The 20,185-nt window shown below is 37.2% G+C and overlaps 1 protein-coding gene across 1 annotated transcript in view; it reads right to left on the bottom strand.

Moving 5' to 3' along the window:
- The window catches only part of grk1b (G protein-coupled receptor kinase 1 b), a 107,558-nt gene extending 88,990 nt beyond the window's left edge, over positions 1–18,568 (bottom strand). Inside the window, exon 1 of the mRNA XM_028799053.2 lies at positions 18,345–18,568. The gene's annotated coding sequence lies outside the window, so the exon portion shown is untranslated. The remainder of the gene's footprint in view (positions 1–18,344) is intronic.
- Between the last annotated feature and the right edge of the window lie 1,617 nt (positions 18,569–20,185).

Raw genomic sequence — 20,185 nt, 5'->3', positions numbered from 1 at the left:
TCAACATGTTTGATCTCTAATGTTTTATGGAAATATCTAAATGCTTATGATATCAAATATTAAAGTGAATGGACAGTTAAATTTAAATATGGTGTTTTGCAATTTTGGACTCAGAACTGGCAACAGGAGAAACCAATGGAACAAGCAAGAGATATTAAACAGGATAAAACTAAGCAAAGGCTAATTAGAATATTAGAATATTAAAACAAATAGGCCATTCAGCTCAGCAAAGCTCACTTTCCTATTCATTTAATTGTTCTAAAATAACATTAAGTTGAGTTTTGAAGGTCCCTAAAGCCCTACGGTCTACCACACTACATGGTAGCTTATTCCATGTGATTATGGTTCTTTGTGTAAAGACAAACTGTTTGTGACATCACACATGTATTTATATGCCATAAATTATTCACATATGCGTGAAAAGATCAGGCATCACTATAAAGCATGAGGTGGTGTATGTTTACAGTGCACATGAGACGTAAATTAGGGTGGTGGCACAGAGTGGGTAGTAACATCCCTGTAAAACTTTACGTACTAGAGCGTGTCATGTCACACTGGCCTCATAAAACATCATGAGGCAATGGGAAAAAAATGTGGCTTTACCGTAGCACAAATGTTAACACTCTACCTTTTTATCTCCAATTTCCCCTTTATAATAGTCTGACTCATGATAAGAGAAAGAAAGAAAGCAACTGCTAAGATTTAACAAAGACACCTCTAGCTCTGGAGGGAAAGTTACCATAAGAGACTATTATTTACTATGAAAACTAGAGCTCTGTAATATCACACCAGCCTTGCAAAGTGCCATGGGGTGATGAGGGATAAAAGTTTGCCTGAGCCAGCAGCATGGCAAATTTTTAAGGAAAAATTCAATGAACAAGGTCATCAGTGAACCTAGAAAATTTGCTGCAAAAAACACTTTGGCCAATTTCACCCATCAGTATTACTGTTACTGCGCATATGCACCCGCTACACCAGAACCAGCTTTTTTTATTTTCAGTTCACTGACCCGATAATATATTTTGATGTATGTGGCTTCCGGCTTTGAGGCACCTTTTTCTTTTTCACATCAGCCGGTCAAAAAACAGATCAGTATAAAATTACTGGGCTACTTTTACATTACATCTTGCCTGAAGAAGGGGCCTGAGTTGCCTTGAAAGCTTGCATATTGTAATCTTTTTATTTAGCCAAAAAAAGGGTTCATTTTGCTTGACTTTTCTCTAGGCTACTTTTATAAAATTTTAATAAAATCTGTGTAATAAACTTAAATTTATTTAAACATAACAAAATGAAAACAAATATTTTTGTTTATAATTAATTCATAAATTAATAAAATTGAATGATGACACTTCAGATCCCTCCTAAAACTGCACTAATTGTCTAAAGTCACACATATAGTAGGTCTAGTTTTTATATTGTTGTTTTTGCTTTAGATCATTGTTTTCTGTTCATAAGAGTTTAATATTCTGAAAACTGAAATTTTAGGCTTTACTTTAATGTGTGTGTTTTAATTTTCTTAAATTGTCTGAAATATTTTTTTTTTTTTTTTAATTTTTAAGCGCATCACACCACCATTTACCATTAAGACTTACTAGAAGATCTTGCTATTTACTACTCATATTTTACATTATGAAGACTTACTTATAAATTTCAGCACAACATCAGTAGCCGTTTGGTCAAACGGTGAACAAGTGCAGTTTAGTGATTTAGGTTCTGCCATCCTGGTTTACAATTTACAATTCATATCTTTCTAATCTCTACTCAGTTCTCTGTCTCAGCATTTTGGATCTGGTGCTCAAGTAAATAACTCCTTGCAGTTAGCACCTGACAACTGTAATGGCGTAGCTCTCATAGCAGATAACAGTCTCTTGAGAAACAGTTTGTTTTTTTTTGGTTTCTGTGTTAAATCTTAACAGTTGCTTTCTTTCTCTCTATTCTCTTCTAGATAAAAATGCAGGTGGCTAACATCTGTGCTGTGGGCCAATTAAACCACTTCGGGTTTTTGTGACTAGCTTATTTCATGTTTTAAATTAAACAGTTTTGCACTTAGTTATGTTTTATCATGCAAAGTAAGAACCAGTACAATATGCGAAAACTGTAATGTAACAGTATTTTGATGTCTGATGATGTCTTGTGGATAGGCCCCAGCCTTAGTGAACCTGAATTAGATTAAGTAGCTTTGAGAATTTTGTTCTATGATATTAGCAACACTATGTAATAAAAATGGCTATAACTAGATTGACAGCAGGCTTTGACTGATGTAACTTCTCACAAAACCGACACAGTTAAATTTAAAAAAGCCTCGTCATTTTCACTCAGAAACGTCTTACAAAAGCTTCTTGGAATTCCAGAACCCCCAAGTCTAGTTGAAAAAATGATGTCCTCCATCATGTCCTGGGTCTCCGACTGTATCTTCTTCTAGTAGGTCATACTTGGTAAACCTTCCATGGAGGTGCAATGGGGGCATTCTAATTATATGCCCGAACTGTTAAGATCACATATTTCAAAACATGGAATTTTCAGACAGGTCTTTGAAAAAAGAAGTATTTGTAACTTAAAGGTTTTCAAAATGAGACTTTAAAAATGTTGTGATAAAGCAACCTGGAATCAATGTACATAAAGAAGACAGCCATGACAAAAACAATGTCAAAAATACAAAACAGAGAGACAAAGCAATTTTAAAAACAAATTAAAAACCAATATCCTGTGCTATAAAATGTTTTTGGAAGCGCCCTTTAGCCTCTGCTACTCTAGTCGTTTTCTTTGAGGATTAGCCCATGTTCTGACACTTCTGTGTATCTGCCACCATGTTTCATAGAAGCAGCTTGATGACATCATATGCCATGTGTCTTTCACGTGGCTAGCAAGGGTGCCATTGCTATAAACAATGTGGTGGTGACCATGGAAAAAAAGCACTTAACAGTGTTGCCCAATAAACAAAATGAAGAACGAGAATGTTCACAAAATTAATTATTACAATTATAAGCAACAACTAAAATAATACAGTTTGATGAAAATTAAACAAAAATATTAATGGATCCTGATTCAGTCCTTTGGAACTGGTTGCTTTTGATCCAGAAAATGTAGGGGTTGATGTTGACACAACATTTTCATTGTCTACTCAATGTGCAGAACCAATTAAAAAGGCAAATAAAATGTTAGGACATAGTGTTGAATATAAATCAAGGGATGTCATGTATAGACTATACAATGCATACATGAGACCACATCTGGAGTACTGTGTGCAATAGGTCACCACGCTACCAGAAAGACATAGCAGAACTTGAAGCTGTTCAGAGGAGAGCAACCAGCAGCATCCCAGGACTTAAAGAGATGTCCTACTCTGACAGACTCAGAGAATTAAACTTATTTAGTCTCAAGCAGAAGAGACAGCATGGGGACCACATCCAGGTATTTAAAATCCTCAAAGGCACTGATGAAGTAGGTCCAACAAAATTCTTCCAAGTAAGCAGTGAATCATGTTCTCAAGGACACCAGTGGAAACTAAGGGGAAGTGCATTTAGGACCAAAGCCAGGAAGCACTTCTTTATGCAAAGGGTTATTGGAATGTGGAACAAACTACCGAGACATGGAGTTGAAGCAGAAACCTTGACCGCCTTTGCTAAACAAACAACCTTGATGAGATGAATGGTCTCCTCTTATTTGTCAAATTTCTTATCTTTATATATAAAATACGCTACCGTGGCTGTTCGTTTTTCTGTCCAGGATTTTAAATCACCTGTCGCTTGCAAACTGTTTGAACTTTTGACCTGAAATTTGGTACACATACAGTATTTTACATGACATCTACTATCCGTTTTCGGGGTGATGATTGACCTCCAAAGTTATTCCTCTTTTTATTTTTATTTTATTTTATTGTAGAATCAACTTTCGGCAGCAGCCAGCAGGGCGGCCGTGCAGCACATGCATATGGGCACCGTTCTCATCTCTACCCACTTCGCCGTCAGTTCCCCTACCTCTTCATATCCTTTATTGAGGCAGATTGAAGACTTAAGTGCCAGCTTAAGTTAAAAACTAAAGAAAACGTACTAAGTAATTGCAACACAAACACTGACTTAATCAGTTTTAACACAAAAAGATGCCGACGAAAGAAGAGAAGAAGCGGGCCGCTAGGGTGGAGAAAAGAAGAGCTGCTCAGGAAGCAGCAAGCGCATCAACCTCTGAGCAAATGAATGCTAAATGTACAGAGATAGAGGATGAAAACTAGGAATGCTCAAGTCAAGTGTATTTACTGTACATTATTGTAAAGTGCGCCGTTACTGGTGTTCAGTAATTCTGCGTATGGTCCTCCTACGTATGTTGCTGAATGTCTCACCTTCTTATGGAGAGAGAGGCTAGGAACCTCATTTGGACCACTTGTTGTCACAGTCTCATTTTTTTCCAATGCTGGCATGACAAAAGTAAGAGGCAACAAATGCAAAGTAACTGGTAATAATATTTTAACAAAAAATGCACACATTTTGCACATTTTGACCATATCATTGGATGTTGAACAAGTTATGTTTTTGTTTTCCCATGGATGTTTCTTTCACATCATTTGCCATTGTCCAGAATTAGTCTCCACCGGGTGTCATTGAGTTTGAACATTCAAGATTCAAATTTTTTCTCAGCCACCACTATAAACTACTTGGTGTAAGTAACATTTCATTTCATTTTTAGGTGGAGTGTACTTTTAACAAGTCGACAGTAAGGTACATCAAGAAAAAAGCAGGAAATTCTTGAAGGCATCACTGCAGCTACGCCAGCTCTGTATGTTGCTGTTTCAGTACAGTAAAGTATAGCGTACAGTAATTATGTATCATTTTACTATTTTTTGGTGTTTTATATATATAAAAGTAGTGTATTGTTTAGAATTTGTTAAATAATCAACTGTATGTTATTGGTAAGGCTTGTAGTCAACAGTACAGTATGAGAAGGTGAGGTAGAGGCCATAAAATGTATTTGCAGATTTTCGCATTCACATGGGTCCTGTGCTCTTATAACCCCATAAATCAAATAGGATAACTGTATTTTGTTTAAAAAAAGCTGTAGAGGGTGCTGATGAGCAGCTCTAAAAAGCATATGAGACAAATGAGACCAAAAAAGTACAAACAAAGCCGTACATACAGGAATGATAACATACAGATTAACAACAAAATTCAGGCATCCTCTGAACTACAAGAAAACACTTTATAAAAATGTATACAGTATATAAAAAACAAATCCCATCAAGATGCTGTAGGGGGATTTGAAATGCGTTGTGCATGAAAAACACCCCTCAAACATCACACAGAACTCTGCAGGGAGAAGCAGGAAATGCTTTCTACCAGTTGATGTGGAAGACTGGTGGACATTTAGAGGAAACGCCTGTTTGAGGTGGCAATACCAGCTATTATAGCCAGGGGAGTTACTTTTTCACAACACAGAAATGCCGTATCTTTTCATTTTTTGTTGCTGCTTTTAAACTGCATCACTTTTATCTTTGCATACTGTTTAAATGAAGATCAAATCTTGAGATATCCACATATTAAAAAAAATATTACACAGGGGGTAAAAAGGGTGTACTTACTTTTTCACATGACTGTACCTTCTCATATTATCTTGGCTGTACTAGCTCCAAAAAAAGGATAATAAATAGTTGGAAAGGCCAAAAAATACCAAATACCAAACCTGAAGTGATGAAGCCAAACAGTATTCTTCAACAGGATTTAATGAAGGACAATGCCTTATCACTTTTTTGTTTTGATGACTAATGTTATCATTGAATGAATTGTATTTTGGTGTTTTGGGGATTTTATTTGACTCCAAGGAACTCTTAAATTTTCTTTTTCTATTTAAAAGTATTGTTAATTACTATATGTATTAGTGTTACAAAAATTCACCTAAGAGTTTTTCCAGAATGGATTACCATAATAAAGCAGGAGAAACCTGTAAAAAGCAGGAACTGGTTTTGGGGTGAAATTATGCAGACAAAAATAAGAAAGAACAAGAATGAGAGGAGCTCGAAAAGTGAAAACAACTTGAGGTCTAACGAAAAAAACATCAATCTTACCAAAAATACCAAAGCCTGATACACAAACCAAACTCTTGTCAAAAAGCACACATAGTCCTCACTGCCTAAAGAGATTTTGTTGCAAACTAAATATCATGTGAAACAAAAGCTTGACATCATGAGCTGTGTCCCACTATCATTTAGAGCATCAGGAAGTGACATCCCCATGATGTATTACTGCCTATCATGTCATTAAAAATAAGTATCGGCAATGTTAAGCAAGATGGCCATGGGCATGAAAAACAGCACAAAATACAAGTACAAAATGCCAATACAGCAAGGATAAAAAATAATAACAATGGTAAAAGAAAAATAAAAACAAAACTTTCACGCTGAGTGATGTGTCAGCAGAGACAGCACGTGTCCCACAATTGTCAGTTAATTGTCAGTACCTGTAAGGTGGGTGTGTGACAATTTTTAAGTGGAAGGTCAACTTACTGGAAATAGCCATTTTTCAAATTGTATTTTAAATTACAGTGCCTTCAGAATGTACGTATTCAACAAAAACAACAGCTTATTTTTGTATAGTGCTCTTCACTGAGTGCAGGCGCGGAGTAATAATTATTTCTTACTTATATTTCTGTACAAATGACAAACAAACAGAGGTGCAGTATGCACCTCTAAATCAGCAGCTCTAGTCAGGGTATGCTAAACTGAAGTAATGAGTCTTCGGCCTGGATTTAAAAGCAGAGACTGAAAGGATACCTATTATAGTGGCAGACAGATCATTCCATAAATTTGGGGCCCTGTAACTAAAAGCTTGATCTCCTGCTATTATTTTATTAACCTTTGAAATCATAAGCAGGCCCGTATGTTCAGATCCCAATGTGCACTCTGGTTTGAAAGTAATATGTCCAGATATGTTTGCAGGGCCTTGGTCAATTAAGGTTTTATAAGTTAAAAGGAGGATATTGAAATTAATCCTAACCTTTCTATTGATAGCTCTCAATGGAAGCATGTAAAGTGAAAACAGTAAAAGTCTCAGTACTGAGCTCTGCGGGACACCATATTTAATTTCTGAATAAAATGATGGAGTACTAGCAGCACACTCCTGTATGTATGGTAATGATCTGATAAATAAAAACTAAACCAGGGAAGGACAGTGCCTGTGAGCCCAATGTCATTTACCAGGTAAAATAGAATGGTTAATGGTGTCAAATGCTGGGTTCAAATCTAACAGCATTATTACTGTTCAATTTCCTTCATCAAACAATATCAGAATGTCATTGTGAACAGGGAGAGGTGTGTTAGCACTGTTTCTATACTGTGACCACTGCAAAAGCCAGACTGGAATTTCTTAAATAAATGTGTTTGCGTTAGGTGAGACTGGAGCTGACTGGTGACTACTTTGTTAAGTATTTTAGAGAGAAAGGGAAAATTTGAAATGGGTCTGTAATTATTAAGTATATGCTGGTCTAGCTCTGACTTTTTAAGTAATGGTTTGATAACTGACACTACTGTGGCATTCAGCAATGAACTGCTTATGCTAAAAATGGGTACTGCCAGAATAACCACTGAGCTTTTTACTTGTTTAGTTGGTACTGGTCTAAGTAACAAGTTGTAGGTTTCATTTAAGAAATTAAAGATATGACATCCTGTTCTGTTACCAAATTAAAATTACTAAAGTGGTGTACACCAGATGAGACAGGGTTTGCTAATCTAGTATTAAGTTTAGGAGATGACGCTGAAATCTGGGATTTTATATTGTCAATTTTCTCATTAAAGAAGTTTATAAAGTTTGCACTTATTTCTGTCTCCCCCTAGTAACCCCACCCCCACCCCCGTTTTGCCTCCCCACGTGAGGCTGGACCCCACTTACCAAAGTCCCAGTCCTCTGACATACCTACAGACAGAGCACATCCAAAACAAAACAAGCCCACCAGCAGTGGTGTATGAGGTATAAAATTGAGATATCTATTGCCAATACAGTCCAATTACTATAAGCATAAAATCTAATCTAATCTTCAGCAATCTTGAGATAGTAAAATAGTAAGACCAGGTAATGGTGTTAAAAAGTGGCCCTGGATAAGCATAGTAAACCCTAATATGATAATAACGATAACAATAAACCAGTGGTATGATGTTAAACAGTCTCCTTTAGAAAAGTAAGAAAAAGAAAAAAAAGAATTATTAATTTCTTCGACATATACATATGTGCATATAATATGCATACAATTGTTACTAAAGCATTAGCAAAAAGTGTCCAAGAAGGGAAAAGGATGTATAATTACAGTACCAGTATCATTGCAAGCAGATCAAACAACTGGCAAGATTTTCTTTGCCATGTCATGAGAAAGATGCGACTCACGATCGTATTTCAAAAAAGTGTCAGGATCAGCTTTCTCAACTCTTTTTCTGCTTCTTCCATAGTGGTAAAGATGTAATGCTTGTCTTGAATATCCACTTTCAGTTTGGCAGGGTACAAGAAGCTGTATCTGATCTCGGCTTTCTGTAAGCGCTGTTTAATGTTGTAAAAAGCTACATGCTTAGCAGATGTTGAGGGTGAGAAATCCAGGAAAATGTGAATGTGGTTAGTTTCAAATATAATCTCTTGTTTCTGTCTGATAAGTGACATTACATGTAATTTAAATTGTAATTTCTTGAAGTGCACGATAAGACTCCTAGGTTTAGAGGTATTTGATCCCCGTATGCGGTAAGCTGCTGCTATTTCAGTGTCAGATTTACAGTCCTCTCCAATTATTTTAGACAATAGCTCAGCTACAAATTTCACTGGGTTTGGACTTTCACGATTCTCTGGGAGACCTTCGATTCTAATATTACTCCTTCTGCATCCATTGTCCAGTGCAGCAAGTCTGTCTTAGAGTTTTTTGCATTCAAAATTTGCAGCCATTGCTTTCCCGTCTGCAGTAGATGCCAGATGTACGTCTGTTTCAATTCGAGTCGCAAATGTTGGCTTAACGTCTTCCAACTGATCGCCAAGTGCTCTCAGTTTTTCCTCAAATTTAGACACATGTTACATACTTCCATCCATCCATCCATTTTCCAACCCGCCCTACATACTTCCTGCTACTACAAATTGCATTGAGAAATTCCCATTGCCTTAATTATTCATCCCGTAGTATTCCTCCTGTATATTTTTTCATCCCTAAGTGGCAAAAATTTGACTACACTGACACAGTCAAATTAGTAGTCTTTGTCAGTGTAGTCTTAGTTGTTATCCTAAAGATATCCAAAATGCTGATCCCGACTGGGTCTCCCTACAGCCAGCTGACAGAATGAAATGAGTGTTCAAAGACACAGCATCCATCTCCCATTGCATTATCGTGGTATATCCCTCTACTTACCCTTTACCTAGGTGTAGGTATACTCATCAGAATTGTTAACGGGTTGGTCTGCTGTCGCATAATTAAAATTATGGCACACATACATAGATATACAGATACATACAGACCCAAACCACAACAGTGCCCCATGAATAACACACACACACAGCTGGTTAGCCTCTAGCACTTTAAAACACACAAGTACCTTAGGAATAACACAGCCTATCACTCTTCTGGCACTTCAAGAGACTTACTTATTATTGGCATGAACAACATACGATGTTTTAAATATATCTCAGACCTAAATATTACTTTTTGGTCTCCAAGAATATATTTAAACATACAAAGGCTCAGCATCCCTGACTATAGGCCATTTATCTACCAAGAATCCTTTACTTTACATACTGTTCCCTACTATTGGGTGGAGCTCACAGCCTCAGCCCTTAATAAACCTCGCAGCACAGAGGTAATGGCAAACCTCCGGCTGTACCAGGTGCTCAAAGAAATCTGCCTTATTACTTCAATCACTCTATAGACATTAAGACGAAGCATAGAAAGTTAAAAGCAGCATAGTATTTATTACAGGAATAATAATAGTAGTAGAACAAAGAATACTAGAAAATAGGACTGATAGTAAGGTCTGAATATATATAGTCTTTAGAAAAAGCTTACGAACAGTTAAAGATGACAAGGATGAATGTCGCAGGCGGCTTGTGATCTAGTGTAATTGTTCATTAGATGCTTTTCTGACGATCAGATGGAAACAGCCAAACGTTGACATTGCTCCATTCTCAGTTCTCTTCTTCTCTCCTGACATTTAATGTCGCTCTTCAGACAAGGCATATTTATTATAAAAGTTCATGCCGAGGGTTTCACAACACATGATTGTTGCATACACCTGATTGGCTGGCTGTCAATATGATGGATGAATTTGGTCAGATTCTTTAATCTTTAACATGTCCATTTTTCCCAAATAATAAAACTTTTGATGTCGCTTAGTACTACTGGCATGTCTTCCTTTACCAGGCTGTAAACCAATTTAGCAACTTGTTGTCCCAGATGCCCAGGTTATAAACTAATGGATAGCTTTAGGCACCAGCATGTCTTCCTTTTTTGTTGGAACAGCTGTTTTAAAAGTGAGGTACAATTGGGAAGAGGATATGCTTTGATTTGTCCTAAAATAAGTTCATGTGTTGTTTTCTTGAGAAAAATATAATGAAAATACAGAACAAAATTTACAGATTTTGGACCCCACAACACCCATCTTACGTTTGTGATTTCAGGTCATTACAGCAGTTGCTTAATATACAGTGAAAGGGGCTTCATTAGCCAACTGCTTTAATGAGTTGAAATTTAAATTGAACAAAAAAATAGAAAGATTTGGGATAATGAGGGAAAATTCTTCATAATACTATGAACCCTAAAGTTGTGGTGTGTGTTCTCTGAAGTAAAAAATATATTTGTAACTCTTTAAAATATTTTCTGGTGCAGTTGTTACTACTGTTTCACTTTTGTAGGTTCATATCACATGCCTAAATGTGTACTGTTTGCATTTCTCCCTGCATCAACAGTAACTTTGTTCTGTGTGAGTCATTAGAAGAACTGCTGTCCTGTCCAGGGTTTTACTTCCCTATTTGCAGGCTAAGCACCAGTCACCTACAACTCTGAATCAATTTAGGGGTATTTGAGAATGTTATGTGAGAATTTCTTTATTTTAGTTCACTGAAGGCCAGCATATGTAAAGTTCATCCAGAAAAAAATATATATTTGGCTTTCTTCATAATCTGCCTGGACTGGGAGTGGTGGGCTGAAAGAATTTGCAGCTGCGCATGACATCAACCCCTGCCAGATCAGAAACCTTACTGGCAGCTAACTGAGGGAGTTATCTCTTTGTTTCAGCATGTTAAACCTGGCACTGTGATAGAAGCCCACTCCTGAAATATCTCATGGTGGACCCGTAGTGGCTATGAGAGAGGCAGGACCAACATGCCCTGAGCAAATTTCTCACTAGTGACACTGGAAATCGTGTGCAATGGTGCAGATTTGGAAAGTACATTCAGACATTGACCTTCCAGCTTTTATTTATGGACTGGACTTATTCATAAAATACATATACTTCCACTTCTTACTTTCTGTGTCTTTTAGAGTACACATTCCATTTAGGACTGTTTGTAATTAAATTGGCCCCAAAAAGTGAGTATCTGCGCCTATTACTGATGCCCAGTCCAGGTTTAGTCCCTGCTTTGCACTCTGTTGTGGGGATGCTGTGCAGAAAAAGTAGGGGCTGACCTTGCGAATGATTAACTGACATCACCAGGAGAAGCTCTGCTCACAGTGTTCAGACGCGGTCTCTGTACAGCTGACTAAAGGAGTTAAATAATAATAATTCATTTTATTTATATAGTGCCTTTCCCATGCTCAAGTTCTCCATTTAGCTCATGCTTCAAGGAAACAGCTTTTGAGCCAGATGTTGCGGTTTCGCAGCTGACCAGAGCACAAGTCTTTGAACTGAGATGAGCTGTGGTGTGAGTCCACAGCAGTTCACTTGGCGATGAGGATGGGATTTGCACTGTGGACGGGTGGAATGTAGTGACGACGCTGTACGGTAAAGTTGGCAGCTGACATCACCAGGAAGTGCTCTGCTCTCAGTGTTCAGACGCTCTCCCTGCTTTATGCCTTGTAGTGGCAATGCTGTGCAGGAATGGTGTAGGCTGACCTAGAGAATGATCATCTGATGTCAATAGGAGGCACTCCGCTCACCATGTTCAGAAGCAGTCTCTATACAGCTGACTAAATGAGATCCCCTGTTAGCTCATTCTGCATGGATTCAGCTTCTGAGCCCGCTTCTGAGCCAAATATTGCAGTTTTGGGGAATAAGCTCAGCACAGATCTTTGAACTGAGATGCTATGTGGTACGAGTCAATGGCAATTAACACTTAATACCCTGACCTCCCCCAAAAGAAGTCCTGAATTAGATACAATATATAGAGAAAATGATGGATGAAGAGTTTCTTACTGTGAAGAATCTAGAAAACCTGCTTATTAAGCAGGTCTGACAAATGCAATGCTTTACAAATCATTCCATTTCTAAGAAACGTGATTTCAAAATGCTGCAACTAAGAATTTTGATAATATAACACCAACTCTTCAGTTAACCACTCGCTGTCAGCAGAGTTAGTTTCAGAATCCTCACTGTGTCCTATTAAATTGGAATACTGTACTTTCATTTCCCATTGTATCTTGTTGAACTTATTAATGATCTTACACATGCAGCCTGTATAGTGCTTGTGACTGTTCTGTGATGTCATTTCCTCTGCTTAAAACCAGGATGCCCCGCCCATTCCACCTGAAACTAATTTTTTTTATTGAAATCTATATTAGAAGCAGGATTAAGAAGTGACAAGATTGAAGTGTTTAAAACTATAAAGGGAATTAGTACAGGGGATTGTGACTGTTATTTTAAAATACTGTAATTTCATCAAGAACACTGGGATACATTTGGAAACTTGTTAAGAATAAATTTCACGCAAACATTAGTACTAGGGTGTTGTACCGTGTTAGCCATTATGAATGTAGAGAAAAGCACCTTTACATCTTGCCTGAAGAAAAGGGCCTGAGTTGCCTCGAAAGCTTGCATATTGTAATCTTTTTAGTTAGCCAATAAAAGGGGTCATTTTGCTTGGCTTTTCTCTACACAAACATTAGGAAGTTTTTCTTCACACAGAGAACCATAGACATATAGAATAAGCTACCAAGTACTATGATAGACAGTAGGACTTTAGGGACCTTCAAAGTTCAACATTATTTTAGAGAATTGAGTGGATAGGACTGGCGAGCTTTGTTGAGCTGAATGGCCTGTTCTTGTCTAGATTGTTGAAATGTTCTAAAATCAGCATTCATTCTTGGAACCTGCATCAGAGTGTGAGAATAAACATGCCAGTGGTGATTTGTCCTGTGTGGTCATTTTTGTTATTTACTGATTTTCCTTTTAATCATTATGCAGAGCACTCCTTTCTGGTAAACAAACCCTCTTCCTTGTTTTTTGTATTTTTTAAAATGGATAAATGCTTTGATAATTATTTCACAAATAATTTTAGGACTGAAGGCAAATTCATTATGAAAGTTTCTCAAAATTGAACAACATGCTGCTTATATCTATTGTAACTTTGTCTGTGACTACCACAATGCCACACTCTGACATTTCCAGTAACTGAAAATATAGCATTGACAAACCCACTTGATCCAATTCAGGATCATTATGAGCCTAAGTCTATCCCAGCAACCTTCTCTAGACAGGGCACCATTCCATCAAAGTGCCTGGTCCTACACACACATACAATGTGAGACGCAAGTGCCACTAGTCTGAGGTCATTAGGTGAAGAGTTGCCTGCCTTCTTTGGAACAGAGACAATGCAGGATGGGTTTCCACTGCAGCACTTTTTGCAGCCTTAATGACAGTCTGGACTGGTGACAGAGAACACCACAAAGCATAAATAGAGACGTTTTAGTTTGCACAGATTTTTTTCCAAAGAATTAAACTTGCTTGCAAACAAAGCCTTCCTGTTCCATTGAAAGATGACTTGACGATATAGGCCATGTTTCTCAAAGTATAGATAAACTATAATACAAGCACCTAAGCATTGAACTGAATGTTTTAGAATAAATTGTCCTTATTCCTCCATTGTTGAACTCTCTTCTAGAACGACTCTCAATTTTACTCACCTGCTATGGTGTGCCATATGGTACTGCTCTCGTACACTCTCACAAATATTTTAACAACAGCATCAATGGTAGCTATCAAATTTTCTTGCATTCTGGATAGTTGTGATACCCTTGAAATAAAAGTGCAGGTTAAAATAAAAGTACGGGGTACTGTAAGGGTGAAGTTACAGGCAGAACTGCACTCTCCTTCGGCCTGAAGGCTTTCACGGTCACCTGTGTCTCCTCTAATATTTATTCATTCAACAAATGATAACATCCTTGCCATGTTCTCCCAACCTTGTATTTCAATCTTCCATGTCCTCTATCATTGCTTTGCGACACCTCAAGTTATCAGCTCCTGCAGTCTCATTAATTAAGCCTCAATGCAGACACAGGCGAACGCCTCTTTCAGTTTGTTACCTTGCTTCCTAAATTTTATGAATTTTTGTGCCTTTTAGGTTTGCTGGTACCAGATTTCTTTGCCTCTTATATCTAGCTTTTGACTAGTTTACCTGCCCAACCCTTTCATGTATGTTAATTTTACATCGTATACTCTCTGGTTTTTGAGCCTTTTGCCTTGTATCTTTCTACTAATGCTAATTTTATTTTATGGAATGTTTTCTAGTTAAGTAGCTGGCCTGGATTTCTCTTTTTCTTTCTGGGACTGTGACTGCTGTGCTCTCTCAAACATTCTTTCATTAATATCACCCACCAGAGTGGTAGCCATTGCACCATATCTTATTTAAGCTATCACATCTCATCTCCTTATTTCTCTAGCACAATCCAGTTCAGAGCCACATGGGGTCAGAACCCATCCTGGAAGCATGAGGCACAAGGCAGGAACTTGCCTTGGGTACCCTGCTATTTATTGGTAACTATTAACAGCAATATTATAATGTGTATAAAACTAATATCTTCAGGGCTAATCATAGAGTTTATCAGAGTAACAATTAAATAGGATATTAGGGAAACTAAAAGGCAGTTAGGGAGGAAATTGCAGATAAAGTGAAACATGACCCAAAGAGATTCTTACAGTATTTTAGTAGAAAATGAACAGTCAAGGCAAAGGTGAAGACCATTAGGAATAGTAAAAACGAGCCAGAATATACACAGTTCTAAACTTGGATTTTTCACAAGTTTTGTGAAGAAGTGGATATCTTCCCAGCAGTAACAGGGATTACTAAGGAGATACTACAGGATTAGGAAATTGTAGAGGAAGAAGTGCTGCTTAGATTAAATAGGATGACATCTAACACGCCACCAGGATCAGATAGCATTTATCCTCAAGTGAGATTAATGAGTACAAATGTAAACCCTATTTTCCTTATTTTTTTGTAAACTCATATTTTTCAAAATTCCTAAGGACTGGAAAATAGCAGATATTATCCCATTGTACAAAAAGGGGGATTGAGCAGGTCCAAGCAACTATAGGCCATTAGGCTTAATGTGCATCACAGGTAAATTCATGGAAGGAATTGTTAAGGAGATGATTGAGCATCAAATGGCAAGAACAGAAGTTTTACTGAACAGTAAGCAAATCAGAGTGGAGCATGTGATTTTATTTAGCTCAGCTTTTAGACAGCATTTGAGAAGGAGCCACATAAGAGAATGGGCACCAAACTAAAATAATTGGGAGTTAGGCGTGTGGTGTGTAGATGGGTGCAGAATTGGCATAGACACAGGAAGCAGAGGGTTAAGATGTGAGAATTCTTATCAGAATAGAGTTGCATTCCTCAGGGGTCAGTTCTTTTTGATATATTTTTAGAACTTTTAAGTTTCATTTGAAGGCTTCAGTCTCTGTTGGGCCTGCTAGGCCTGAGGCAGGCTATTTGGAGCAGGGATTAAGCCCCATTGGGGGGGTCACACTTTTTTCCAGGCAAGTAAAGGAGACCTGGCCTCTCTTGTAAATCTTTACTTTAGCCTTTTGCAGGCCCTACACCCCTTATTTGCCATGTTTGAGACTCCATGTTATACCAATAGATAAAAAGCTAATAAAACAAATATAAAAAAAAACTGAGACTAGAAAAAAGCACAAAAAATTCAATGTCTCTATAAGGGTTTAACTGAGGCTTACACCTGTATATAGACCCCCGTAGAGTCTAATTAAGGCCTTTGTCTCAACTGCATCAAAAGCTATTTGACATTTCAATTCATTGTTAACAGAAACCAAATGCATTTTAAAAAGGGATTACCAAAAGATAATTCATTAACAAACATCAGTTCAGAAAGGAACCAAAAAAAATAGAACATTAAGTGAATGAAAAGGAACAAAACATAAAAGAAATACAAAATCCACTTTAAACATCACAAGCAACTTTATATATAGTGAGGGAAAGGCCAATAGAGCAGACCTAAGACTTTATTTTGTTACTCCTTATTTTTTGATCTATGCTACTCATTTCTCTCATTGATTTTCTGTATTGGACCTTTTGCCTCGTACTCAATTCTTTTTATAATTAGCTCTTTCCAAAGACCTTTATCTCCCATTTGCTATAAAAACCTCTCCTTTGCCCTTGTGGTTTGCTAAATTCTCTTGTCTGGCAGAACAATGCATGTACACAGCCCATGTGCACACATTTCACAATATGGCAAAAAAACGTGATGTCACCTATTATTTACTTAATAGTTGAAAATATAACCATCCTAAATAAATAAGACAAAAAGCTATAATTTCCTCTGATGAAACACTCAAGTTGTTGTCAATTCTAGTGACGCTTTTGTAGCCTTATAATTTCAGAATAACAACTGTTTTGGGGTCTATTGATGTGAAGTGCTTATATACAGAAAAGAGAAGAGTGAGTGACTGTGCATTGTGGTTGAGATCTTTAACAGTAGCATTTGACATACATTGTATATGTTCTGAACAGAAGGCAGCCATGTGCCATTGTCAGCTTCACCACCCTCTGAAGTATTCTGTGATCCCGAGCTGAGCAGGTGCTGTTGTACAAGGAGGACAAACTGCCCATTTGTAGAAGTTGGATAGCCTCAAATAGAACACTTGGACTTTCCTCAGAATTTAGAGTAATAATAAAATAATTTTAACCAAACTCAAACAAAATTATAAGCATCCCAAAATTCATAAAAAGCAACATTTTTAGGTTAAGTAATTTTATTTATTTGAGATTGGTTAATATATTTTTGGGTGGCACGGTGGCATAGTGGGTAGCACTACTGCCTCGCAGTTAGGAGACCCGGGTTCGTTTCCCTGCGTGGAGTTTGCATGTTCTCCCCGTGTCTGCGGGGTTTCCTCCCACAGTCCAAAGACATGCAGGTTAGGTGCATTGGTGATTCTAAATTGTCCCGTGTTTGTGTGTGCCCTGTGGTGGACTAGTGCCCTGCCCAGGGTTTGTTTCCTGCCTTGTACCCTGTATCAGCTGGGATTGGCTCCAGCAGACCCCCGTGACCCTGTAGTTAGGATATAGCGGGTTGGATAATGGATGGATGGATAATATATTTCTTAGGGATAACTTGCACTTGTAGATTAGTCCTTTGAACCCTCTGAGACCCCACAAACATCTGTTTGCCATGACTATACTCACTAGGCAGATTATTAGGAAAAGCTTTATACCTCCTTATCCATGCAATTATCTAATCAGCCAATCATGTGGCAGCAGCATAATGCATAAAATCATACAGATGCAGGTCTAGAGCATCAGTTAATGTTCACAATTAAACACCAGAAATTAGTGATCTCAGTGATTTGTGTATGTGAAAAATGTGTCCATTTTCATTTTAAAAAGTGGAAAGCCAAAGTGGCAAACATAGTATTAATTTTATAGAATTTTTAAAGGAAACTGTACATACTGTAGTAGATGGAAATGAATCTTTAGAGATCACCTTATGAGACCCGGTCATTTTAACAGTAATAATATAAAAGTTGTAATGCTGTCATCTGATGTACAGTATAGTAATAGTATATCAATCGGCTACTAACCCCCTATGTATTTTTGGATTGACATTAGCTGAAAGAATCTTAGTAGTTTATGAATGAAGTTGAGGAAAAGAAATTTGATATTGTCAAGGCATACTGTATCATATGTAAGCTTTTATTCAGTAGCAATTAAATGTAGTTCTTACATTTTTAAATTCTACACATGAAGCTAATTTCATTAAGTCTAACACTGAGCTGTACAATTCTGATACCTGTTTACAAAATTCATGATAATGTCAGATAATACAGACACAACATTCCAAAATAAACAGATAATGAAATACGCAATATAGATAAGTAAGGCACTATAATAAAGATAGGATGAAAAGGCACTATACTATGGATAGATAAATAGACACATAGTGTTAAAGCTTACCTAAGCTTGTCTTGTAGATCCAAATAATCAATGAAAAATCAAGTGTTCTTTTGGATTTTAATCCAAAATGGAAAGTTTTGATCGTCTGTAGTTGTTTATTTATTTTTCTATTGGGCCATATCTTTTAATTACATTCAATGTGCCACAATCTTCTTGGCCCCAGCAGTGCCTGCCTGCTCATGCCTCGCGTTGCCCTTCGCGGCTCTCCGTCTCTCTGTCTCTCAATCTCTGCTCTGTACTCATTGGTAAAAGCAGTGCATCTGAACCTGAAATCCTAGCTGATAGTTCATTAGCTGAAGGGATTAGGCTTCTGTATCTTTAGGAAGGAGACTTGTCAGGGGATATTAGCCAAATCTCCCAGAGGCAACCATAGCTTGCAATTGGCTTTTGCGAACTCAAAAGTCCCTACCAGGAAGCTTACAGTATCACAGCTCACAAATGTTCCTTTTCCCTGTCTTAACTTCATGTTTCCTAAGGCTCGGGGTTAATGGTAGATGTCATGAAGATAGTTGCACCCAAAGTTTTGCCACAAAGTGACATAGGCTTTAAAAAAAATGTTTAATTGTTGTTTATTAGCTGCACTACAGAATAAAGTTGATTTTCCACATGTGTGATGTTTCACTTATCATTTAGTTAGATTCATTGTAATACACTAAAGAACTTTCTACTTTAATCCCTGTATCTGATTTATTATTGACACATGTGGTGTTTATTATTTGTGATTATACATATGCATGTGCCTGGTGGGGTGAAGAGGGGGTCTTTTGACACCCTGGGGCCCATGGGAATCTTGGCAGCGGTGAAAATCAATAACATTCAGTGTGTCACTGTGGTTAAAGTATTAAAAAAACTTTCATATAAATATCCTGCTTATCACATTTTATTCTTTCATATGCAAAGAATATGTTTTTTAATATCATTATTATTATTATCACTATGCTTCATTTACATTTTGATTATGCATTGCAAGCCCTTTGTTTTCATTCTTGTGCTCTATACTACATACTGTATCTGTGAGAAACCATTTCTGGAAATCTGACTAAAAACATCCATTTCTCAAAAAGGGGTGAGGAGGCTTCTAGTTACATACTAATTGTCTTAATATACCAAAAATAATGTCACCTTAAAGTTACAGAAAGTGTTAATATGCTGTTTTTGAGACCCCCAGAACTGCTGGATCCCAGACATTCTGGAGCACCATGGCTGCTGACCTGTTCAACCCCAGGACTTTTAAATTGAGTTTCTAGCCTTGAGACTTCTGTACACTCTGGCAGCATCTGGAGAAGATAAGGGCAGGTGCACTGAGAGCAGCTCTAACTCACTCCTGTGTTCACGTATGTCAGCTTTGTGAAAGGCGATCAAAGAGTAATATCATTATTTAGGGGTAATATAGTTATTGCGCATTAAGTGTTTTGGTTTTCTTTCCACATTAAACTATAGCATTTATCTTAAAAGTAGCATGAAAGGTTAAAAAAGCAGATCAAGGGTATGTGAGCAACATGGAGACAGAATATTTTAGGTGATAATGAAAGAAAGTGGTAACTATAAGACTTGATTGTTGTTATGTACACCAGAATTCCACAGAAGGGTATGAGCTGAACTTAAGAGATATTAAAAAGGGCAAAGAATGTAGCAGAATGAGACTTTAATTTAGATGTATAAGAGGTGTGTAAGCTAATGAACCAATCAGAATAAATGTTAGATGTGGCGTAAGCTTTAATTCAGCACTGTTATGTAAATTAATTTCTTTATAAATATGGGACTGTAACTTTGCTCTGGGACCATTCTGTGACACCTCTGCTCAGAGGACATTCCCTTAACTGACTGCTGTGACGGGATGC

Source organism: Erpetoichthys calabaricus, chromosome 3 (genome assembly GCF_900747795.2).
Source record: "Erpetoichthys calabaricus chromosome 3, fErpCal1.3, whole genome shotgun sequence".
NCBI lineage: Eukaryota > Metazoa > Chordata > Cladistia > Polypteriformes > Polypteridae > Erpetoichthys > Erpetoichthys calabaricus.
The sequence above is the reverse complement of the archived record's forward strand: the minus strand, read 5'-3'. Positions and strand labels throughout refer to the sequence as shown.